This window comes from Melanerpes formicivorus, unplaced genomic scaffold (assembly GCF_026170545.1).
Source record: "Melanerpes formicivorus ecotype bairdi unplaced genomic scaffold, bMelFor1.0.p_v2 SCAF_16, whole genome shotgun sequence".
Classification (NCBI taxonomy): domain Eukaryota; kingdom Metazoa; phylum Chordata; class Aves; order Piciformes; family Picidae; genus Melanerpes; species Melanerpes formicivorus.
Window position 1 is genome coordinate 5,664,902 of NW_027142368.1, and position 26,171 is coordinate 5,691,072.

At 40.2% G+C, this 26,171-nt stretch overlaps 1 long non-coding RNA gene across 1 annotated transcript in view; it reads right to left on the reverse strand.

Annotated features, from left to right (window-relative positions):
• Nucleotides 1-20,791, reverse strand: part of LOC137445823 (uncharacterized) — a 45,918-nt gene extending 25,127 nt beyond the window's left edge. The window contains exons 1-2 of the long non-coding RNA XR_010988495.1: nucleotides 20,597-20,791; nucleotides 19,984-20,070 (exon numbers count right to left, since the gene is read on the reverse strand). This is a non-coding gene — a long non-coding RNA (uncharacterized lncRNA). The remainder of the gene's footprint in view (nucleotides 1-19,983; nucleotides 20,071-20,596) is intronic.
• Nucleotides 20,792-26,171: the final 5,380 nt, after the last annotated feature.

Consider the following 26,171-nt stretch of genomic DNA (forward strand, 5'->3'; position numbering starts at 1 on the left):
AGAACACCTAATAGGATGGAAAGGAGAACATGCTTGGCATCTCTCCCAAAATACATTACATGATGTGCTAGGAAATATTTGTTTTTCTCCATATTAACTAACCCATGATTAAAAGAATAGACACATATATTGCAATGTTTACATGTTTGGTTTCCTCTAGTGTATCACACATTTAATAAAACATACACACATGTCTTCTTAGCAAGGACTTAGACTAGAAAGAGGCAGGTTTGCTGAGCAAAACCAAGTAAGCTACTCTAGAGCAATTTCTACAGATCAGGTCTCTGCATCATACCATGGATAAGTCTGCATGCCAACTTCAACCCCAAACTCCAGCTCTTTGTTGGACTGCCCTTCTGTCAAATTAAACACAAATACTCAAGGAAGAAATATATATATATATATTTAATACTTAATTTGCTTTTAAATACCATGATTCAATATTCATTTGTTCTCTGATTCCCAGTGGAGAGAGTGCTCATTATTATTAAATCAATTGTTCCTCTCTAATAACTTCTTCAGTGTTAGCTTCTTGCACCTTGACTAACTGCAGGCAGGAAATAACATGCAGAGCCATGTTGACTTTTGCCAGCCAAAAGCACCCGTGCGGCCACTCATCTCTCTGTACACAGACAGCTAGCTTACCAAAAGCTGTCTTTCAGCATAGGAAAAATGGAGAAGGCAGAGTTTTGCAATCAGTGAGCCTTCCAAGTCTTTTTTAGGCGCCATCTCCGAAATCCTCAAGCTCTTCTAGCAAACTATCAGTGGCAATCAAATTCATTTACATTACAAAGCTGCTCTCAAGAGATTACCCAAATCCCCCTGATTTCACTTATTTAATTTGATAAGCAGATTGTGTTGCTGCAAAGTAGATTTCCTATCTGGGTGAACCCTTAGTGTATGCAAAACACAATGCTGAATGCAGGCTCACAGAAGAAGTTTATTTTTGTTATGGGGCTGGTGCTGTCAAAGAGATGCACAAAGGGAAGAGGAAAAAAAATAAGAAGAAAAGGAAAAAACCTGCAAATTTTTGGCCTCATGACTATGTTATGGTGGATAGAACTGCAGAACGCTAACTCCTTGAGCATGCAAGTGAAGCATCTGCATACTCTCATCTATGCTAGTGCTGTAGTCCCGATTTCAAGCAGCACTATAATAAGGGGAAAACCAAAAATAAATCGTATTTTGCATTAATATTTACCCTTACTTATTGCATCATTTGCACAGCTACCTGGCTGGATAAAATCCCCACTGCAAATACAATCACATCTGAAGATATTTAAGAAATAAAACCACTTCATTGGTCCACTGCTTTAGAGCTTTCCTGCACAGTGACTCTAATCTCATCCAGAATTGTAAAGCACGTTTATCAGCCCTCTGAGCACTACTGTGAAAGCTTGCCATGTAAAAGTGTCATCTGCCTTTTGTGGTGACAGCTATAAATGTGAGCTACGAGTTTCAACAGGAAGTAGCATTTCACAGGACGGCTAGACCTCCTCCTCTCCTGCTACGAGCCAACATAAATGTTAGCTGCGTTTACTGGAGAGGACTGCTCTGTAAAAGGGTACAGAAGGCAAGAAGCCACCTCTCAGCTTTCACTGTGGAGGCTGCAATTGAAATAGCCCTGCCTCTGGCTCAGCTGCCCAGCAGTAGATTCAACAGACCTGGCTTGCACAGATGGGGAAATGTGAAATATGTTTAAAAAACTCTAGGAAACAGTTTACTGCAGAGACAGTACTTGTCAGTGTGGCCTCACAAAGCCAGACTTTGATATTCTCTCAAACAAAATGCTCTCTTCCACAGTTCTGCACAGGATAAGAGATGAATAGGGAAGATCTGGAGATCAGACAAAAGTAACTTGCTCTGCTCATCTTATAAAATTCTATACATGCAATCTATCCAAGACTGGGCAATTTCACTCACACCCACATGCTTTTGAAAGGTAAGCAGAAGAATAAGAGGCTCAAATAGACTGATAAATTAGTCTGAATTATTACAAAGGTGTATGATAGGATTTCATGCCCATTTTTAACATTTATATAGTGTTGATATACACAGATTTTTATACAGACAAGATGTATTTTGAAAGCAAGTATTACACTTGACCCGCACAAGGAATAAGGCTTTCCTCCTTCAGGGTAATCTACTTCTTTTATGATGTCATGTTGTTTTGGGAATTACATTTTCTAGCCTCCTTTCATCACTCCTCTACCTTCATAACAGCATTTCTAGTTTTTGAAGAATGCAGAAATGTTTTCTAGGTAAGGCAGCCCAGTACGAAGACAATTTCCACCCCTTAATGCTTGCAAGGAGCATCTGACAAATGGAGTGGCTTTTAACCAGTCTCCCTGTAAAAAATGACAGAGTAGTTTGGGCAATGCATAATTATCTGTTTAAACACAAAGCACTAACAGCTGAAGCAGGTTTGCAGTCTGAGCTTGAGACCTCACCAGTGCCAAATTCATGAGGAATGTGGTGGCCTCAGCACACACCCACGTGAAAGGGGGCTACAGGACCTCTCACTGCACAGGAACGGTGTCACTCAAATTGCCTGTGCTGACCTGCCATGTACACAGCCTATTGACAGAGCTGCCCAGGACTTAATTCACAACAGGCACAACCAATTGAAGTCTTCCTAAGTTTCAATAATTTCCTTCTCCCACATCAGAAGGGCAGAATATTCATTAAAAGTGTACTATAAAACACAACTTTTTCCAACTATGTTAAGTATCTGCAACAGTAACTTCAAGTTATAATCCTCATACTGCCCTCAAAACAATTAAATACAAGTGCCTGTTATTGTACTTGAGGTATGGGTTTTGTTTGTTGGGGGTTTTATGGGTTTGAGTTTGTTTGTCATTGTATTGCATTTTTCTAAGGAGGAAGAATAGCTCCATTCAGCTGCAAGCACCTAACTACTAATTAAACCTGTAAAAGACACTCTGGAGTTTTGTTTCTATCATTTTCTGAGTAAACAGGGAATCCATGTGCACTGTACTGGCCTTGCCAGGGCTCTGCATAGCCTTTGCTTTCAAGGGTGAAGTAAACAGCTTAAGAAGAGAGAGCTTTGAGGATTGTGTCATACAAGCATTAGTATAATGCTCACATCAGCAGCACAGTGGCTTTTTAATTTAAAGCATGTATTCCTTAGAGAATCAGCATTATCTCATTTTTTTTTGCACTCTACCAATTGTACAATTCTTTTCGTAGATCTTAACGAGACTGCCATGGCTTCTGAAAAGCAGCAATCGCTACCCCCAGCCACCACCAGCCCTTTAAAAGGGCCCAGAGGGGGAAACCCGGCACATCAATTGTTACAGCTTTCAATGTGTCTTTTGAAAAGGAAGAGTTAAGTGTTATTTTATATATTTTTCATGCATAATTTCAGTTATTTCGCAGTAAACATATATCCCAGGGCTCTGGAATTTCATCACAGGAGTTTAATTGAGAAAGGGGGTCGAATGCAAAAGCAGGGGGGCGTGGGAAGGTGGGGGGCTGCTCAGCCTTGGGAGGGAGTGGTGCAGAGGGCCAGCCCCGCGGTGAGGGGAGGCGGTCGCCCTCGACTCCCCTCTACAACCGCCGCCGCCCGGGCCCGTCCCGCGGGGCCGTGGCGAGCGCGGCGTTATGGCGCCCCCTGGCGTCACAGGGCGTGGAGGGGCCTGATGCGGTATTGCCACCACCAGCCAGGCTGGCGGCCCAGGGAAGGGACAGGAAGGGGGGCGGGGGGGGCGCCAGCCTCGCTTGATGACTACACGATGAGGAGTGATATATTTTAATTTAAACACCATAAACCTATTGAGTGCTTAATTAACTTTAACCGTCTTTAGGGGAATGAAGCCAATTTGAGGGGGTCAAAAGGAGTTGTTTCAATATCAAACAGTTTTACATAGTCAATCCATTCATTCGTCCTACAGCTACTGATTAACACACAAAATTAACATGTTAGTAAAAATTCATATTCAGGTCTCTGGGGAAATTAAGATGCACATGCACAGAGCATGATTAGCACAACTATTGTTTTCTCGCAACAATATAATTTAATGGGTTTTCAGAATTACAGAAAGAGAGACTCGGTGCTGGTTTGAATTGATTATTTACCACAAAGCTTTGAAATATAGAGAAGATGGAAAACATCCCTAGCCAAGAGGCCAGCAAAAGAGGAAAACGTGAGCAGAGCAGGTTCCCACTGCAGAAGGGTATGGCTGGAGCAAGAGAGCAGGCAAGGACCAGACCCTCAGGTGTCTCACCATGCAGCCTCCCCTGAAGCCTGATCTGCCTCTCCAAGAGTATTCCCTTTGCCCTTGCCCACTGACATCTTCCTCTCCTCGCCTCCTTCCCTTTCATGTCTCAAAGTTATTTTTCCATTGTGTCATTTGTTTTAGTAAGAGAACAAACAGTTCAACGCTTCTTCCTATGACTCAAAACATTGCACATGCCAATTACTTTTCAGAAATAAGAGGATTAGGATGGGCGCCAAAGAGACAAAGCAAAGGTGAATAAAAGGGGTGATATTTTCAAAATACACAACTGGCAAGCCCAGAGAACCTGGCTTAAGCAGCACTGAAATACAATGAGAAATCTTCAGCAAACTCAGTAGGTTTTGGACTTGGCTCTCACTCACGGGCATTTCCCCCACCATGATGTCCCACCCATCCTGTAGAGCAAACTGTCACTTCCAGTGTAGAGAGGCACCAGGAAAGTTACCAGCTACACAAGATGGGGCATAAGAGGCCACCAAGGCCTGAAAGTCAACAGCAGATCAGGAAAGCAGAAAGTAGCTGATGTCTGATTTCTTGCATCACTAAGCTATCTGTAGGCTTCTCATGTTCAGGAGGTAAAAAACAAAACAAAACAAAACACAACACTGAACTGGGGTTCAGTTTAACCATTTGGGGTGAAAAAAAAAAAATCCCTTCTTCCTCTTATCTGAATAACATTTAGAGAAAGATAAACTGTCAAACTAATAAAGGACTTACGACTGGCAAATGGGTTTCCAGGTTTCATGTATTGTTTTGCAACAGTGAAATCAGAGACAGGCTATTCTCTCATCATGAATGCAGATGAGCTTGCATGCAGCTGGTTAGAACATCCATCTACTACTCTTGAGCTACCAGACCTCAGATTCCACATTGCCCAACCTGCAGTGCAAAAGAAGCTCATAGCTACAGTGCCTATGGTTACCAACAATATCCACTCATCCACATTCACTGGGGAGACTCTGGAGCAGAAACTGGTGATCTTTCACCAGATATTTAGGATGAAACAGGTGTTCAGAAACACTGCAGTCTCCATCCATGCCATTTTTTTCAAAACCCAATTGCACTTAAACCCCCATGCAACCTGATGCAACCCTTGGATTAGCTCAGCCTACAGCTAAAGATTGGACTAGATGACTTCCACAGATCCCTTCCCACTGACATTGTTCTATGATTTAAATCAAACATTCCAGCAGAGCGCATCCTGATGTCTAGAAGTCAGGAGCCATATCTCACACAGCACCAGGATGTTGTGGAAAAACAGCACCTAACCATGCCACAGAGAGCAGTGCTTGGACTCCACCTTATGATGAGCCTCAAGTTCAGGAAAAGCCAAGAGCACCATTCTCTAGAAACTGGGAACACACCCATGAACATAATAAAATGCTTCCCTCCTCCATAATCCACAAAGAATACTTAAATTCAGGTTTATGATGACCCAGGAATCTCAAAATCTTCATAAAAGTATGTTAGAATTAGAATCCCAAGTGCCAGAACACGAATATAGTTATCTACTTACTTGCCATTGCAGAAGCATTTGGCAAAGGGAAGCAAAACAAAGTCTAATGGAGACATCAACATGCACTTAGTTGGGTAAAATTATTCCATTTACTGAACAACATGTACAGTTCTGCTTCCACAGTTTGTCATAGGGGCACACAATTCCAAGTGAACAAGTGCCTTTGTACACATCTACTTTAAATACTTAACAATGAAATCATTAGGGTAACTACAACAGTCATGAGTCTATATCTGAATGAACACTTTTTGGAACAAAGACGAATGAGAACAATAGCATAATCCCATTCATACTTTTATGTGATTTCCATCAGAGTAGTTTTATGTATAGAAAATTGTAAAGACCCAAGAATTTGAAAGACATCTGGAGTCTCTAGATCAGAAAACTGCATTAAGCATAATACTGGGGGTAGTGGAGCAGAATGAGATGGGGGGAAACTGGCGAATGTCTTATGAGAGCACAGAATAACAAATTAATGTTTGGTTTAGCATCAGCTGATTTTCACAAAAACTATGATGAAGGCAGAAGAACATCTCTCATGAGAAAAGGCTGAGGGTACTGGGGCTCTTTAGCTTGGAGAAAAGCAGACTGAGGGGTAACCTCATTCATGTTTTAAAAAGATGTGAAGGGTAAGTGTTAGGAAGATGGAGCCTGGCTCTTCTCAGGGATGTCCAGAAATAGAGCAAGGGATAACAGGTGCAAGCTGGAGCACAGGAGATTGCATGGGAATGCAGGGAAAAACATTCACTGTAAGGGTGACAGAACACTGGGACAGGCTGCCCGGAAACATTGTGGAGTCTCCTTTGGAGGCATTCAAAACCGACCTGGTTGCATTCCTATGTGATCTGCTCCAAGTGATCCTGCTCTGGCAGGGGGGTTTGGACTAGATGATTTTTTGGTGGTCCCTTCCAACCCCTAACATTCTGTGTAATTCTGTGAACTGCGTGCGCTTTCCACCGAAACTTCACAGGCTGGTGCTATATGACAGGACATACACATACATACTTTCAGAGGTTCAGAGTGGTATGTTCCAGAAGGCTATGTGGCTTTGGAGTTGTAAAATAGGGCTCTTTATTCTGTGGATGTGACTGAAAATAGTACTTGGTTCAATGACGTTTTTCTGTGAACTTCTTGTATAACACAAGTGATAGTCTGAACTCCATTTAAAAACAGAGGAGCAAAAGCTTCTCCTATTATGATCTTTTCAAGCAGAATAAGTGAAGAGTTATGGCAAGTTCATACCACTTCTAAGATGTTTAACACAAGTATCGTAATTGTCACTTAATGGGTCAGGAAACAAAGACAGACTTGTCTCAGTGGTGTTGTCTGTTCTCTATAGATCACACTTATTTTCCTTTCATATTTAGGAAATGTAATTATGTCTAATTCAAATTACAAGAGAGAATAATTACACAAAGCCATTTTTTCTTTACAGTTAATCCTCTGAATATTTTATTTGCCAAGGCATACAATTTTCCAAAAGGAAAACATTAACTTATGTGGCCTGCATGGAATTTATTTAATTATATGATATTCCAATAAGATTCCCTGCAATTTATTATGTTAATTGGTTAGATTATGTGTGAAACATTTTATAATGAGCTCATTCCTTTACTTCATATGTATTCTTTTAAAGCCATCTAATTAACCATTTCCCTGCGGTTTAAGAGATAGCTGGGCTTTGCAGTTTGAACAAGACTTGTTATAATTTATATCAGTGTTGACTTACTGAAGATTTTGAGAACCTCACCCAGGTGTTTTGCGAGACTGCAGTCTCCTTACTGTAATGGAACACAGCTGGATAGCATTGTGCATTTGGCATCATAACTGAATTCTACACTACTTTGAGAGCAAATGCCTTGTTCCTCATTGCAACTGGCAGAGGGAAAAAAAAAAAAACTAAAAAAGGAAAAGACCTCCAGCTAGAAGGGAAGAGGATTTAAAAGAAGCCTCTAACAATCAGCATGCACAAATCTTTCGGAAATGGGTCAACGAGCTAGCCCAATGTGGTTTTTTACAAGGAAGCAAGTTTTGTTTCCTACAGGTTACTGCTACCATGTGATCAGAGAAAGATTATTGACTGTAAAAATCCCTTCCACAATGTCTGCTATGCAATGTGTTATAAAGCAGTCCTGGGGCACTGTCTCACTCAAAATTTCATTTTACACAAGCAATTTTCCTATAACAAAACATGAGCACCTTTAGGTAGGTACAGACTTTCTGTGCCAACATCAGCCTTATGAATCAGGACTGGAAAAAGATTTACAGGACCAAACTGGGATGCCTAGTATGTTCTGTATTTAGCTGGGAATTCATATCTGGATATTTAATTCCCCAAAACACCCTTTCAATCCAAATCATCCTGTGATTCAGAAAATTATAGAATTTAGAGAATCATAGAATCAATAAGGGTGGAAAAGACCTCAAAGATCATCAAGTCCAACCTGTCACCCAGCACCTCATGACTGCTAAACCATGGCTTCAAGTGTCACGTCCAATCCCTTTTTTTGAACACCTCCAGGGATGGTGACTCCACCACCTCCCTGGGCATCGCATTCCAATGGCAAACAACTCTTTCTGTGAAGAACCTTCTCCTAACCTCAAGCCTAAACTTCCCCTGGCACGGTTTGAAACTATGTCCTCTTGTTCTGGTGCTGGTTGCCTGGGAGAAGAAACCAACCCCCACCTGGCTACAAACCTCCCTTCAGGTAGTTGTAGACAGCAATAAGATCTTCCCTGAGCCTCTTCTTCTCCAGGCTAAACAATTCCAGCTCCCTCAGCCTCTCCTCACATGGCGTGTGCTCAAGGCCTCTCTCCAGCCTTGTTGCCCTTCTCTGGACACATTCAAGAGTCTCAATGTCCTTCTTAAATTGAGGGTCCCAGAACTGGACACAGTACTCATTCTGTAAACAGAACAAAATCTCACTTCTCTCACCACTGTCCTCATCCCAATGCTGCGCCCCATACCACAGAGCAACACTCTACCCAAAGACACACAGGTTCATAGAAAAAAGTAGAGGTGAACTGGGATGACAGCACAAGTATTAAATAGCATTTATCCATCACAAACTCACTTTAACAAGAACTTGGTAATATAAACAGTCTCTCAGATAGTAAAAAGATGAATCCAGGCCTAGAGATCATAATAGGATGTATCTTTTGCAGATAGTATGGATGTCATTCGTTTGCAGGTGGTAGAGGACAAAAATAAGGTTGCAAAAAGCCTTGCTACTGAATGGTGAGCACAATGGATGCTTAACACCAAGAAAAAAAATCCACAAAGAAATTCAAGATGAATCAGCCTCTCTCCCTAGATCCTGATAGGTTTTGCCTCTATGTCATCTGAAAATAGATTAACACTACAGAATCACTAATGTTGGCCCAAATGTCACATTTAAGTCAGTTTCCAATTATTATCTTACCCATTTATATTCATTTTCCCTTAATGGGAGCACTGTTAGAACACTATAAAAAAAAAAAAATTCTGCTGTGGTCACACACATTTCAAAGACTTGACAGGCCAGACAGCTGCAGAAGCCCTATAAATATTTCAGATGACCTAAATTTTTTTGACCAACAGATACTGTTGTAATCATAAAAATAATAGATGGAGGCAGAGAAGAAGGGATCAGGGTATATTCCAACCAAACTAAGCTTGTGTTGATCTCCTCCAACTGTTATATTCAAGTCACATTTCCTCCCATGCACAGTCCATATCCTTAAAGTGTTTCAATACTTTCTGTTTGGGTTTTTGTTTGGCTTTATTGTTAACAACCCAAGAAAGTTCAGGACAACGCTACTGCTTATCTCTGGAATTAAAATGGAAGTATTGCTACGTGTCAAAATGGATGCAGCACACCTGATAACAGACACTGCATCTCATGAATACATCATGAATTTTGGCTGCACTGGAGATTTTGCCAGCATTAGGTCCACCAAACCTGACCCAAATCATTAAAAATTGCACACAAAAATAATCTGTGATTAATTTCTGTTGTATTTCATAAGGTATGACCCAAATCCAAACATAGTTCCTACGTTAGCAAGTAACTGATTCCTATATTGTATTTTGTATGTCTCAATACTAAGCTAGTATTGAGAACCAAAAAGACAATCTTACCAAAACCGGTTATTTAAATACATTCCTGTGCTACTATACACAGGAAATATGAACTATAAAATAACCAACACAGATAAAGTAAAATATTTACATTCTTTCATTTTAATAGAAAACTCACTTGCTCCTGAAAGACTGCTCAGTGAAGGAGCTCTCCAGTGTATTTTCCTTTAGCAGGCATCCTTGAATTAAAACGCCATGATAAGTTTGCTAGGCTAAGAATGCATCCACTACTCTTTGTAAAACTGCAAATTTTTCCAGATTAAATGTCTTAAATGGTGCTGGACAAGAAGTCCTATGAACAAGAAGCAGCTTTTGTCTTGTATCTCACTGTCTCTTGGATCACACTGAGGCCCTAACCAGCAAGATGAAGGAAAACTATCTAAATGGCCACCACCACTTCCTCAGCTATCTCCCACAATGATTGCTTGCAGGTCACAGCTGAGGGCACATCATGGACTAATAATTTACTTCACAGTGCAAGTTCTTAGGATATCATTAAAGGCATACCTAACAGTGAGCCTTTAAAGTGCCTTGTCTTGCTTTAATGCCCTTTAGAAAATAATTTAATAGGACTAATACACTCACAATGAAGTTTGCATAAATAGCTCAAGAATTCCTGCACTATGCTCCTTTTTTTTTCCCCTTTTTCAGAAAGTACTGACCAGATACAAAACAGATTCTGCCCCCACTACTAAATATCTCTGTGTATCACAACTTGTCTCATCACTTCCTTATGACCTAGCCACCAACAAGTGTCTTTGGCCTATGTCCTCTTTCCCCATCAACACAGCAGGCACTGTCAGAGCAGGGGTTACCAGTCCATGTTGTGCTTTGACTGGCAGCAGTTGGCACACTGAAGATCAGTTCTTGACTCTTTTTGTGATAGTTGCTGGATGCAACTCCACCAGCCACATGGTGTTAAGTTGCAGGACTGACAAGTCTTTCCTATTAAAAAACAGAACAAAACAAAACAAAAAAAAGCCATGGACTTTCTCAGTTCTTCACTCCAAGCCTTTCAATAATGCAACAGCTCTAAATTAAGTAATGGTGAGGAACAAATATTCTTTCCTCATGTATTGTACTCTTCAACATGCCACTGACAGTTTTAAAAACTCATGCATTAAAATCATTGTCTAGCTACATATATTTAAAACAGTTAAGTCATCATTAATTCTGTAAATGCCATAATAGGCTTTTAGAAATTACAGAAGAATTCTTGTCCACGACATACATTGATATGATATTTGTCTAACCAGGTGATCTGCTTATTATGCACTAATGTAATGCTTTCTTAAAATGTGTAGCAACAAAATGCACAAGGGAGCAAACTTACCCTCTGTAATTAGTTTGGCAACCTAAGTTTTGAAATTCTGATGTGCCAAGCTGACTAAAAACACGAGTGCCACCACACAATCTCCCGATTCACTTTCTACCAAAGAGTTAATCTTGCACACTCTATACTCTACCTCAAACAAGAATAATTGTAGCAAGAAGTGAGCTCTTACGGTAGCCTTAGTTAGACCATGCTACTTCTTCAGAACAGTAAAAAAGCCATGCAAATGGAGATGAATGGAGCACAAGCCACCGAGGTAATTAAAAATGTATTTTCCATCTCCTAGTAATTGAATTGTGTACAAGCTGCAAGTTAATGAGGTCATCTACACTCGAGCACTGACAGGAAAGCAGGAATAATTATCTTTCAATTTTTTCTTATGTAGCAATTAATTTTAACCATTCGCCTACAGTCCACTCCCACTTCCCTCATTCCAGTCAGTCAAAGTCATGGCTAAGCCGAATTGACAAGCAATTGATATGGTAGCGGCACGGAGCCGCCGAGGCGGGCAAGGTAATCAAGGGGCTGCAGCTGTTGAGGGCTAAGCGCTTCCAGGTGAATGTCACCTGAGATTTTGCATTCTGCCACTCGGAGGACTTGGGACACACAGTAGCGCCTGACAGCACATCTGGTGCCAGGTGGGCAGGGAGGGGACCTTGCCGATTCGGGAAGGGAACAGAAGGATGGACAAGGATTGATGAATGGACAAAGCTTGAAACAAACATGTATTTTCTTTTTTTTTTTTAAATTTCTTTAGGGCTCATCTACTATCATTGATTATTGCATACACCATTTGGGAGCTGTAAGAAAAAAGTGTTATGGCTTGGCTTTTAATTCAAAACCACAAAGATTGATTAGATTCAAACCCTTACGATGTGTCCTGTAACAAGCTGACAAGGACGTACAGCAACCATACACTTAAAAGGAACTAAACATATGCCAAATCAAATCTGTGATAGTAGGACACAAAGAGCAGTTTGGCACTTTGACCTTTGGACCGAGGCCTTGCAAGCTCTGTGCAGATGCCCACAGAGCATGTAATTGGGCTGGCAATCTCTGTGGTTCTCCCTTTGACCTGCATCATCCTTCAACAGCTAAAATGAGCAGCTTTGCTCATGAAAAAAGGAGGCAGCTAGGAGTCCTTCAACAATGACAATGCCACCAGTGTAACAAATGTACTCAAACATTTCACTAAAGAGGTTAAGATCAAAAGTGAGGAGGCCTAAGTATTTGGTTATTAATATGACTCCTACATCTCCTCCCTCAGTTAAGAGTACGAATATTATCGGCACATTGAATACTAGATGTAGCACACAGAGATGGCCATAGGAACCAGTACCATAATGACAGCTTGTCCCTGTGTGTCAGTGTATGTCAACTTGTCCCAGTTGCCCTCAAGCTAAATTTCTTCTACTTTCTTTTTTTGGCTAGTATTTTTAGGAGGAAACCCTTTCCCAACATCTCTTACCTTGATCAATTATGGCAATGATTGTGTCTTACCTGGCAGAGCAGAGTAGCAAGCCTGCCTGCCAGGTAAAAGTCCTTCACAATTGCAAGATGTATTGAAAGAAAAGGGGAAAAAAAAACAACACACCAAACAAACCCCAAACCCACACAACAAACAAAACAAATCTTTGATATGCACTACTATTATTGGAGAGAAATAGTTGTGAAGATGGTAGAAATTATTCTGTATGAGCGGTGGTATAAACAGAGAAGAAATCTCAGACTGTTTCCTTAGACTCCCAAGTTCACACTCCAGATGCCTCCTCCTTTTACTATTCAAGGGAGGATTATTTTTTCAAGTAGATTCTATGAATTTCAAAAGTTTCCAACAAATATAATTCCTTTTAGATGGACACAATTTTCAAAGCAGAACTCTGAAGAAAATGTAGCCCTGGTGCCTTACTTCATTAGAAATGCAAATAATGATTAGTGTGTAGGTGATAGTTAGCAGGCAACACCTGGGAAAATGGTACATATAAAGGTCACCTCAGCTTCACCGTAAAATCAGCATCAGGGACAAAATCAAATGCCAACATGTGGAGGCTGGAGGGAAAAGGACTCATCACTTTCTTTTCAGCACATAAAGAAAATAACAACACATGACAGTGCAGTAATACGATAATAGTTGCAATATCTATACATTTATTTTATCACCTAATGTTCTTTGTATTTTGCAACGGAGTCTTCTACTTTTTCTCCCATTGAGTCTAGAAACTAGTCTCAAAGAAAACAGAAATTAAATCAAGGACACTGACTCCCATTTAGCCAACCAGAAATTAATATTATTGGGTAGCCACAGAATAAAAACCAAAACTTTGGCTCAGGATTGGAACAACAACAAAAACCCACAAGAAAACTGAACAAAAACTCATCTTCCTCCACAAGGCCCAGTAGCTTAACTAACTGCAGCTAAGTGCAAACCTGAGACAGTTGTGAACACTTGTGACAAGTCCAGATGTGAAGTAATCAGTTACAGTATTACAGAGAAAAGCACATCCATAAAGCTAGTATTCATCACTCATAATTAAATTCATCTGAAAACACTACACACATGGACATGATGGAAAGACATGAATTGTACTACAAAGACAAAATCATTCTCAGTGGTTAGTTAAATGTTGTCAGTCAATCCTAACCATTTCACAGCCAGCTTTCTCTCTGTAATAGCAGATTAAACTTGGCAGACTTGATGGGGCGTAATAAACTTCGTGTAGCTACCACTCCTCCTCTTTTTTGCAAAGCTGGGACATGTTCATCCCTTTAGGTTTACTCCAGAAAGCCCAGATAAAACAAGAATATCAGTTTCCATGTTCTCTGGAGGTTCTCCTGCTCTCATTAGATGAGAAAGTTCACATATAAGCATAAACTGAGGAAGCTGCTTCATCCTCTCTCCTGCCTCTGAGGTGCAAAAGAGCACAGAAATGAAGTGCATACTCAAACAGTGCCAGTGATCAAAGAGAAGGCTTAAATAAAAGGTTAACATTGTACAAGCTTCTTCTCTTCCGAGTACATGCAATGTTCTACTGCATCAGACATGTGGGCAATGCTGTGGGGGGGAAGAGATGGTATTTGGTAAGAGCAACCTTGATCATTTTTTCTGTGGTTTGTTTTCCTTGCATCTCCCAGCATCCAAAATTGTTATTGCAGCATATTTCTAGGGCACTTCCCTACCTAATCCTTAATCTGTAGTCCATCAATTTGTCTACTCTCTTTGAATATGAAGATACTGTGTCACTGCAATTTTGGGAGGAAACTGATATTAGAGTTTTAGTATCCACTGTATTAATACTTTCTGTGCTTGCCTGCCTTCTGATTTTTTTAAAGTTCTCATATTATGACAACAAAATGTCCTTTAACCTGATCTCCTTCTGTCACAAACTGATCCCAACAGTAGGAACAGTAGGTGGTTAGTCCTGAAGCTCATTGTAAATCACAGGAAGGGAGGAGGAGAAAAAATAAAATAAAACCCCTTGAAATCAGAAGTAAAAATTTTGCCATAATTGGAAAATTTGGTTTCCCAGAAATCCATGACACTGCATCCTTACTTTCAAATACTTTACCTTAAATATCCCAAATTTAGTACAGACTGTCCAGGTAATGGCAAGCCAATTTGAATCATTTGACATGGAAATGACAGGCCAAATTAAAATAAAATCTAAGTGTTTAGAATAGCCTCCAATGAACAGCAGGTAAATTGTGATAACAGAATAAAATTGGCAGGTTGTTGGGGTTTTTTTTTTTGGCACTCACAAATTTTGCTCCACAGATTAATATCAGACATATTTACATCTTTTCACATTAAAATGTTTTGGGGATGTTAGCATACCTAAACTGGGCCAATCTGCAAAAGACCATGGTCCCACCCTAGAGGCATGTCCAACACAATTTCAAGTTCAACTCTGAGTTTTCCATTTACAGTATTTAATTCCTGATATAATCAATGCTAAGGTAAATTCCTGCCCAAATATATATATATTTTTTTTAAGTCTCAGAGACATCAACATAATTAATTACCTGACTATCCCAGGCACAAATACAGGCTTGGCAGTAACTGGCTGGAAAGCAGCCATGAGGAGAGAGACTTGGGGGTGCTGGTGGACAAAAAGCTCAACATGAGCTCTCAGTGTGCACTTGCAGCCCGCAAAGCCAATCAGATCCTGGGCTGCATCAGAAGTGTGGCCAGCAGGTTGAGGGAGGTGATCCTCCCCCTCTACTCAGTCTTGGTGAGACCCCACCTGGAGTACTGCATCCAGTTCTGGAGCCCCTATTACAAGAGGGATGTGGACGTGCTGGAGCGTGTCCAGAGAAGGGCCACAAGGATGATCAGAGGGCTGGAGCACCTCTCCTGTGAGGACAGACTGAAGGAGTTGGGGCTGTTCAGTCTGCAGAAGAGAAGGCTCCAAGGTGACCTAATTGTGGCCTTCCAGTATCTGAAGGGGGCCTACAGGAAGGCTGGGGAAGGACTTCTCAGGATCTCAGGTAGTGATAGAACTAGGGGGAATGGAATGAAGCTGGAGGTGGGGAGATTCAGGCTAGATGTGAGGAGGAGGTTCTTCACCATGAGAGTGGTGAAACCCTGGAATGGGTTGTCCAGGGAGGTGGTCGAGGCCCCATCCCTGGAGGTGTTTAAGCCCAGGCTGGATGAGGCTCTGGCTAGCCTGATCTAGTGTGGGGTGTCCCTGCCCATGGCAGGGGGGTTGGAACTAGATGATCCTTGTGGTCTCTTCCAACCCTGAATGATACTATGATAGTATGACTAATACATCTCCTGTAAGTACTTACAGATGATAACTTTTTCCAATGCTAGAATAACTTATTACATAAACATGCACTCATGAAAGATTTTAGGCTCTAACATTAAATACTTGTGAGAGAGCAAACCAGCAGACACAAGCAGCTGGTTTGCTCTCTCTGCACATTCTCATCTCTCCATAGAGATTTCTAGATCTGCCAGGATCTTGCAACACCTGTTAAAGTAGAGTTGGGTTTGTTTGGTTTTTTTTAGTCCTGGACTAAATAAAAATCAAAGATACAGTGTATTCAGCTCATCCTTAATCATCTCCAGCCACTGACAGATTCTACATTTTAAAGTCTAAGATCTAAAGTCTAAGTTTTAATGTCTACACTCTTACTTTCTTCCAGTAGTGGTGGCTGCCCATGACTGAAGGCATATCTAGAGAACAACCTAGTGATAGTGTGCTAGCTGTGGTGCTGGAGCATTCTACCTGCATTACTGAAGCTCTCCTCCTGCTCTCTGTAGCCACAAAAATCACTATGCCTTCAGAAAGATCCTGATCACCTCTTCATAGTTCATGAAGCCCACTCTATGCCTACTCTGACAGTCAATCTTACGCCTTTTTCACCTAGAAGACATACACTATGAATTAAAATGTTTTGTGGTGTGATTTGGTTTTTTTTCCTTCCAGTAAGATAGAAAAAAATCAAAACTAATCTTCCCTTAGGTCCTTCCCTTCCCCCCAGTTTATGTGGCACAGACCAGCTCACAATAATCAAACCAGAGCCATTTAGTGTATAGTCTAGTCTTGCTGTGACTAATAAGATGATTGGTTGTATAGTTCCTTTATGGTTGTTCATTATATCACCCTTACATAAAGTAATTTAATTTCAGTGGGATAATTAGGGTATTTCTAATCTAACTGATAGTCTGAATGAAATGAGATTCTCAGAGGGAGATTTGTGTACCAGGAGATTGGTGACCTTCGACCCCAATTTTCACACAATGTATTAAGCTGACAGCCTTACTTCCAAGCCCGGCTGCATTGGCTCTTCACCACTTGTGCACATCTATGTGCTACAGAGAGCAACACTGGGTGAGATTTTCCTACCCCAAATCCCATTGTTAAAGGAAACTGTAATATCTTATTTGAATTTCACAAAAAATAATCCAGGCCACCACTCACTAGTCGGAAAAGCAGCACTATAATTAATCTGCCATGGGAAGCATGTAACTACATTCTTGATTTTAGGCTGTATCTTACAAGGCAACATCAAGCATATACAACATTCACTTCATCAACACCTACACTTTTATAAGTATTGAAAAGAAAAACTTCCCCCTCCCAACTCCAGTTTTCTGGAAACATAAGCAAAGTTGAAAGCAGCAGCGTCTGTATCACTGACAAACTGTATCAATGCTACATTGTATTTATGAAGCAAACCAGTAAGTTTCTCTGCCTTTAGCTGTAACTTGTTGCTGTCAAGACCACATTGCCTGGCTGGTTAACAGAAAAGGCCCTCCATTTCTTCACTGACACACACCAGCACATTTCTTTGTCTCTTTCTGTTCTCTGAAAATTGACATAGTCCTTTCTCACTTCCACTGACAGGGCTCAGACCAGTCCAGCCCTCTGAAAGTAACAAGAGCCTTTTTCCTTCGGGTAAGTGTGGATTGAATCTGGCTTCGGTAACCTAAGCCATCATCACACTTGCCGTATCGTCCCTGCGGTTGCACATTCCTCTGTTGATCCTTGTCTTTACAAAGGATGATACCCTTAAGTACCCTTAAATACCTGAAGCCTTCATCCACACACCTTTGAAATTATTTCAGTGTGGTTAGTGAACATCTTCAACCTCAACAGCTTAGCCTTTAATCCTAAGAGCTAACAGGAGTAAAAAAGGCCTAATGAACTAAGGAAAACACTTTGCTCTGTCCTATAATTTATTTGTCATGTTCCTGTATTTGATTAGATTGCAAATCATTAATATGAGCTTTCAGGCTTCTTTGTCCCAGACTAGCATAAAGAGCCCAAGTGAGGGACTGAAGACATTGTTCACTGTTTTTCTTTTCCAGACTCAGTGAAATCCTGTATACAGTGAAGTCAGAGTTCCCACTAACTTCAAAAACATTACAATTTCACCTAGAGCTCTCCAGTTGCACACAAATAATCAATATATTGGTAATTCAATCTTCATTTCACTCAGTCTCTCACCTTATTATTCAGTAATGGTCACTTTGTGGGGTTTTGTTTGTTTGTTTTCTTCCATCAGCCTTTGCACTTGCAGCTATGTCAGGCCACTTCCCTGGGAGTTTGCCATTAGCAAGTCACTAACCTGAAATATGGCAAGGGCCCATTTACAGAAGCAACAGTCTTGTCAGGACCTGTTTAGGAGGCTCTGGAGTTCATAGCTCACTGACCAGATAAAACAAAGAGGCAATTCAAGTTAAATCCCCTACAAGAAGTAAAGGATTTATACTAAAGATGACAAAGGGCCATTTTCTACTTTTTGTCTATCATAAAGTTAATTTAAAAACCATTTTCAGAAATAAAATAATCTCAATCAAACTTGTTTAAACATAATACGTGTTTTATAGTGCCTTCATTGGATGGCTATACCAACATATTCCTCTTGGTCAAAGGAAAGACAAAACTCGTTCCTTGGGATGCTTATAGATAATTTTGCCTTAAGTGATTCCCCAAAAAACATCTTTATGATTAAGAATATTTCCTACAATGAATCTACTATACATTAAATCATGAAAGCTCAGAAGGGCAAATCAAAAACAAAGCTTCCTTATTATATCAGTGCATTTAACAGAACTGACAATGGATAGTAGAGGCTTCTGCTCTATTTCTGCATCTTCCAGCAAGTCAACACAACTCAACAGATACTTAATTTGAGCATTTAATGCTAAAATACACAACATGGAAATTGTATCCACAGTCAGATGCAGATCTGCTGATTAGCATGGCCTCATTATTTTGCATGCATATGGAAACAACTGGCCTAAAGTCACTGTATCACCAAGGTTGGAAAAGACCTCAAAGATCATCAAGTCCAACCTGTCACCACAGACCTCATGACTAGACCATGGCACCAAGTGCCACATCCAATCCCCTCTTGAACACCTCCAGGGATGGGGACTCCACAGCCTCCCTGGGCAGTCATAGCAGTAGGTTTGTCTCTTGCCAGCCAAGACAGCCTTTCAGCACAACTATGCTGCCTTGGTCTGCTTCTGTTCTGGATCCTTTCAACCCCGCAAGCACTTAATTTCTTACACTTTTAAGGTAAATTAAAAGATTGTGCAACTCTATGGTGACCTGAAGATCAGTTATCTTCCCAGGAAGTTAGGAGGTAAGTAGGAGACCCCCATGCCACAGTCTACTTCTAATCAATTAGAAAGACCAGCCTCCTACTCAACTGAACCTTGTTTTATGTACAAGCCAGGCTGGAGCTATAGGAACAAACCAAGGTGGAAAAGGGGAAAAAAAATCATCTGGCCAATCAAGCACATGTTGAAAACTGGCTACTCTGCAGGCCCTGTATACAAGTTCAAAAAAAACTTCCTTTTGCTGAGCCTCTATAAAAGCTGAAGGTACTCAACAGCTCCCAAATGATGGTTCATTGCCCCATTGGAGCTTGTCCTTTACCTCTGAAGAGGGGCACAAGGTATTTTAAATAAATAGCAGAAAATTATCTTTTCTGTATAGCTAGTAAGCTATGTGCTGATATCAAACTGAGCAAAAGCACACAAAAAACATCCCCCTCTACTCTTAAAAAAAAAAAAAATCATCTTTATTCTTACTACAGTTAAGAGAGTGACAAATTGCTACAGTATAGAGGATGTCAGGAAAAGAGAAGACATCTACTTTCATACATTTCAGCAACATTCAAACCATGCCAGCATTAACAATGATATACTTCAATCACAAGAAGTCTTACTAAAGCTCCATTTTAAAAAGCCACAACTGCTATGAAGACATGATTATAAAATTGCTTTATTTCTTACCCATTATATTACTGCCACCAAATAAAATACTTCAATTAAAACAATCCAGACTGTTCCAGGAGGAGTCAAGTAGCATCGCTGTCAGCACTGCTTGGAGGTGGGAGACAGACAAACAGGAAGAAAAAAAAAGAAAATATATATCAGAATTTAAAGCCAAAATAACCATTTATTAAATTTTATTAAGCAATTATTCTACTATAATTATTACTTTCATATTCTACCTGCTTTTTTTTTTATTCAGATGCAGAGTTAGTGCTGTCCTTAAAAGCCACACAACATTAAAGTGCTCTGTAAAATGACTGCAATTGTTAGGTCTCCAAAGAAAATTACAAATCATACAATTGGTGGTGTAATTTGTTCAGTGCTTAAAACCCTCAACACTCTCCAAGAAGAGGTTACCTATACAGATGTGTTATATAAAAATCATTAACCACATAAACTTTGCATCACGTCTCAGCACAAGCCATGTAACTAAATAAGGAGTAATTCTCCAGCACTGCAATGAGGAAAACAATTTAAAAAGACAAATCTACATTCCATTACAAAATTTGTACATTCTTCAGGCTATGTGCTAGAGTTTGGGTTTTTTTTCCTGGGCACAGTAATTGCTTACCTTGTTTCATCCATTTCTATTGTCTCCATTGATTACTGGAATCACATTTCTAGGGTAAACAAGGTGAAAAAAAACCTTCTTTCCCACTATCCCACTTTGTCAGGAAGGTTTGAAAGCAAAGTAGGCCTCCCAATAAGTTTCCTAATCCAGATAAGCAGGGCTAAGATATCTGACAGCTGTTTCACGCTCTTCATCATCATCTGAAACAATCAGTACGCATTAGAGAGTACTTTTCCCTTTACAAAGGTGATAATTAGATAACAAGCTGAGATTAAAGTAATTACAGTTAGACAGCTGGCAAGGCAGCACAGTCATGTTGAAATATTGTTGATACTTCAGCATCTGGTTCTAATAACAGCACAGGCTAAAAGATTTTACATTAATTACAGCACATAATTTAATATAAACATATTTAATTACAATTGATGAGCGATAAACTGTTCAAGAATGACTTAACCCCTTACACATGTCAAAATGATTGGAACTTCATATATATTTTTTCACTTTAGGAGCAAGCCACAGTTGGTATGAAAGGTTAGGAATCTCCATTTTTAAGAAAAGGCTGTAACTGGAAAGGTGAATTATTGATATGCTATTCAAATCTACATCAAAACCACATTAAAACTGACAGCATACCTGCAGAATTCAGGACCAACTCCAGTAAGGTATTTCGTCAGAGTTGCAGCTAAGCCCAAAATTGCTTTCTCATAAATTCCATTGCAATTGCCACCCAACCCTGAAGCATCTACAGCTGCCTGGTGCCTGTGTAATTTTCCCAAAGGTACTCCCAGTTCCTCTGATCTTATCAAAGCTAGGCAACACAAACCCTCTGCTCCTTCCTAAACCACCTTGAATTGAGATACAAGGGCCTGCTCCATGAGCACAAGGGATGTAAGAGATCTCCAGTGTATATGAAACAGTCACAGACTATGATGCCAAACAGTCTTAGGAGAGTATTTGGCAAGTCCTCAAAGTTACTGGTCCAAATCATTAGCTTTCTGCACCACACTCACTTTTGTACTCCTCTCTGATTCTGTCAACATTTGAATTTCTTGTATGTAGCCAATAAAAACTATTTGGGATAGGGAAGGTCCCAACAAGATTACTACAGCTTAATAAAATTACAGCAGTGTCAAGGAAGGGTAGAAATGAAGCAAGATAAATCATCTGACAAAAATGCAGAAAATGAAGCCTGATTTCCTGGGAACACATTTCGCTCACCAATTGCAAGAGGAGTCCAGTACTTGCTTCCTTCACCTATGTTCTTCTATTGCAATTTGTCTGTGAGAAGGAACACTCCTTTCTCCTCTTCTTACCAGACCCCCCAGAACAGAAACATGGCTCTATCTTACTCTGTTACTCTCAGTCTCTTGTCATGTGAATTTCTATGAAGTGTTAAATCCGGAAGGTTAAAACCACTCAGTTATCTTTTTGGAGTTACAGCCTCTCCAGTCCTTTTTGCTCAGACTCTTCTTTCCTGTCCTTTCAACTCTTCTGAACTACAAACTAAACTCAGATTTTCTGTTGACCTCAGAAAATTATGTAATCTCGCTGTTCTCCATAGTGTTCTCTGTAGCAAGGAGAAACTTGCTACAGTTTCTCCTGTAAGAAAGGGTCTCAGGATAGACACATTATTCCATTTCAGCATTTCCTCTCATTACATAGAACCATTGTGACCTCACAACAGTCAAAGATGCTGAAATACCAAGCTAAGTTAATACAAACTTCAGCTTGAGAAGGGAGATAGACATTAACCAGTGAAGGAGGAGGAAGGAGAGATAGTGGTGAGGGAAGAGAAAAAGACAGCTTCATCTCTTTCATCCCTAGCCATTATTCTCTTATGCAACAAGCCACAGGTTGTGTTTTCAGAAGAGCTTCAGGTCAAGAGAACCTCATTTCCACTCCATATTTTAAGGCTTAGAATTCACTGACTCAAAAGAAGTAGTTGAAAGCCTATTAGCAGTTCAAGAACACTCATATTGCCTCATCTTAGACAACACAGCAGTTTCAGGGCAGAGGAGCCTCTGTGGAGACAAGTATCTATATATTTTTAATTGTTCTGTCCAGAGTCACTGAGGTGCACTTGACTTTCTAAACACAAAAATATACAAGGATATCAGGTGTGCCCTGGTGTTTTGTGGTAGATTATCATATTTTAGTAAAGGATGATGCATGAAAGGAGGAAAAAAGTGCTTACATTGCATCCAATGCAGAAATCCTAATGGGGACATCACACCTTCAGAATTCATTTCATGATGCACTGGCATGGGAGCAGAGCAAGATGAAAACTTTATCTACATGCTTGTTCCCACGTGTGCAGAGCTGTCATTCCTTAAGGTGCTGTTAATACAGCTGTCTGTGGGATCCAATATAAGTCCACCAATAAAAAAATTCAGATGTGGGGGGGAAGAATAAAAATTAAAAAAGAGAGAGATTTGGATTTGAGATTGCTCTGGCTTATTGGTGATCATGGTATTCTTTGCCACACAACTGCTAGTCAAGAGCAATAGAGCAAGAGCAAAGAGTGAACCTCCTCTGCCAAAGCAGGACTTCATGGATAGACCACTTCAGTTTGCCTGCAAATTCAATGGCCTGCTTCAGCATCCTTCAAACCCTGTCAGTGAAGTGTTACCTAACACAGAAGTGCATTTTGAAATCACTGATGTAAATACATATACTAATCCCCACGGAGACCCACATGTATCTGATCAGGTAATGATTGGTTATAGTGTCAAAGTAACCAGGTGTCAAAGCTACCAAGAACGTTCACAGTCACATAGTTTTAGGGTCATGGCTCTAATACTAGCTGGCATGCAAAAGGTTTGTACTCTTCTCTTCTCACTTCTGCATACACATATCACCTTCACTCTAGCACCATTCATCCCTGCTCTCATTCTGGTTGAGGAGAGACTATGTTTATCTTGCCACCCATTAATTCTCACAGATCGTGCTTAACTTTTTTTATATAGTCATATTTTTGGCATTGTATACTCAGAAGAAAGAAGCCCAAGGATCCAAATATTCAACCACATTTCTCTTCCATATTCAGCTTTTTTGCTTCCCCAGTCTACTCATGCCTTTATAGTTTTGGTTTGGGCTCTTCACATACTGCTATATACGATTCAACCTCCTGATTACAGACAGTATAGGCATGTAGGGCAAACCAGTGTCCCAATTTCTTTTTCCTCCTCCTCTATTCAAAACAGAAAACCTCAACCAAACAAAGAAAGAAAAAAGAAACCTGAAAACCACATCTGCTCAACAAAGCACTCCAGATGCAGTGCCTACTGGCCATGCTGCAATTGTTCTGTGCGACTGCTCATGCCTCTTTAGAGCTGACATGCTTCAGGGCAGAAATTCCTTTGTTTGGCACATCCACCTTTTGTGTATCACAGTGTACAGTTGGAGATGAACACAGGGCACGCAGTTTGATGCAGGTTCAAAAAAAAGTACTCCTACAAATCAGGTCATCAATATAGATAAAAATTAAAGTCCAGGCTTTAAAAGCTTCTTCATCTGCACTGGAGAGATTTCAGAGAGGCATTAACTGTATCTATTCACTAAATCTAACACAAAGGAGAGGTTATTGATAAAATTTGAAGGGAGAAGAGATGATATAAAAGTCCAGATACAAATGCTCCTAAGTTTTGGAGACATTCAATTCTAACTCACTCCAGGTACCTTGCATTCCATGATAACTCCACTGCACATCATTTCCTCACTGGGAGTTGTTTCTCTTTTATATAGAATACACAAATAATCAACTCCATCTACAAGGACAGAACCTTCATTTCATTCTTAACCACTTAGAATAGATTAAGACTCCAGGTGGGATTTTAAAAGAGGCAATATTTAAAAATTAGCATATTTACTATAACCATTTTGAATCCATTTGCATCCAGCAATTTGCATCCATCAATTCTTCTTGCAGGTTACATATATGTTAATGTCCACCCATGTGGACACATCACTGTACTGAAGAAAGAAAAGCTGTAAGTGTCTGAAGAGTAGTAGGTGCTTTTGATAGACATGTGCTGCAAGGGCAACAGGGCTACTTAATAGAAAGCAGCTAAAAAGAGTTGAGCTGGAAGAAGCTGTTGGACTGCAGCGCTGCATGCTAGCACAGTTTGATCTTTTTCATTCCATTAGAGGGGAAAAAAAAAAAGGAAAGAAACAAACAACTTGCTATGCAGCCCTCAAGAACCTAGAAATGGAAGCTGGGGAGGGGGAAAAAAAAAAAAAATCCCTTGCTTTGCTTTTTATTCTCCTGAGAGAATTATGTTTGACTTCCCAAACCAGAAATTCATCAAGAAAACAAGTTTCAAGTTCCAAATACACATTTGTTTTGATAAAACTATTCACAAGATGAAAAAGTACATTTTTAATCTTATTTTTTTTTTAATTTAATGAAAAAGTACTCATCTTTTTGATAGGTGATAATTAACCATTATTCTGTCATAAACAGAAAAGAAAGATGTACCTATGCATTTAACTGAGCATTGTGCTAATCATACAGCAGTGACTCAAAAGAGTGAAGATTCTTATATGAAGTGTTCCTTTTGCCAAGCTAAATACAGCCTTAATATCCCTGAAAGGTAATTCATGATCACAGAAATGAACCTTTAATTCAGTTGTGCCCAATCTATTTTGGTTAAATTTCGAAGACATAGCATCTGATCAGCTGTCATGATATTTAAATCATTTAGTTATGCTGAATATTAAGGATTAGAAATTTCTCAGCATGCATAGTTGTAGGAGCTTGGGAGTAACACCCCAAATATCCCATGCTTTAAGTTATATAAAAATATATATTGTTAAATATTTATCTTGGCAACTGATAGCAGCACAGACCTTGAGCCTTACTGAGCTGATACATTAGAATCATGAGAAACAGCAAAGAGGAGAAGGCTTTCTCCAAAGCACTCAAGATGGTGCCAGAGTGAGGAGTAGCCAAGACAATTACAGCTCCTCCCAGTAGGAAAATTATTCAGGTCACCTTTTCAAAAAAGCAATAACCACACACATTCACCATGATATACACTGCCTTCTTCAAAGTGACAGCCAATATTCCCCACAAACCAGCTAAGTCCAAAGGTAAGATCACCAACCACAATGGTTTGGGTCAGAAGAGACCTCCAATGGTCATCTAGATCAACTGCTCTGCAGTCAGCAGGGACATCCTCCACTAGATCAGGTTGCTCAGAGCCTTGTTAAGCCTGACCTCGAGTATCTCCAGGTATGGAGTTTCAACTATCTCCCTGGGCATCCTGTTGCAGTGTCCCAGAACTCTCATGGTAAAGAACTTGCTCCTAACATTCAGTCTAAATCTCCTATTTTCTCCTTTCAAACCTTTGCCCCTCAAAAAACCACTACAGGCCTGTGTAAACAGTCCCTCTCCAACCTATGAGGAGAGACTGAGGGAGCTGGGGCTGCTTAGCCTGGAGAGGAGGAGACTCAGGGGTGACCTTATTGCTCTCTACAACTACCTGAAGGGGGGTTGTAAACAGGCAGAGGTTGGTCTCTTCTCCCAGGCAGCCAGCACCAGAACAAGAGGACACAGTCTCAGGCTGCACCA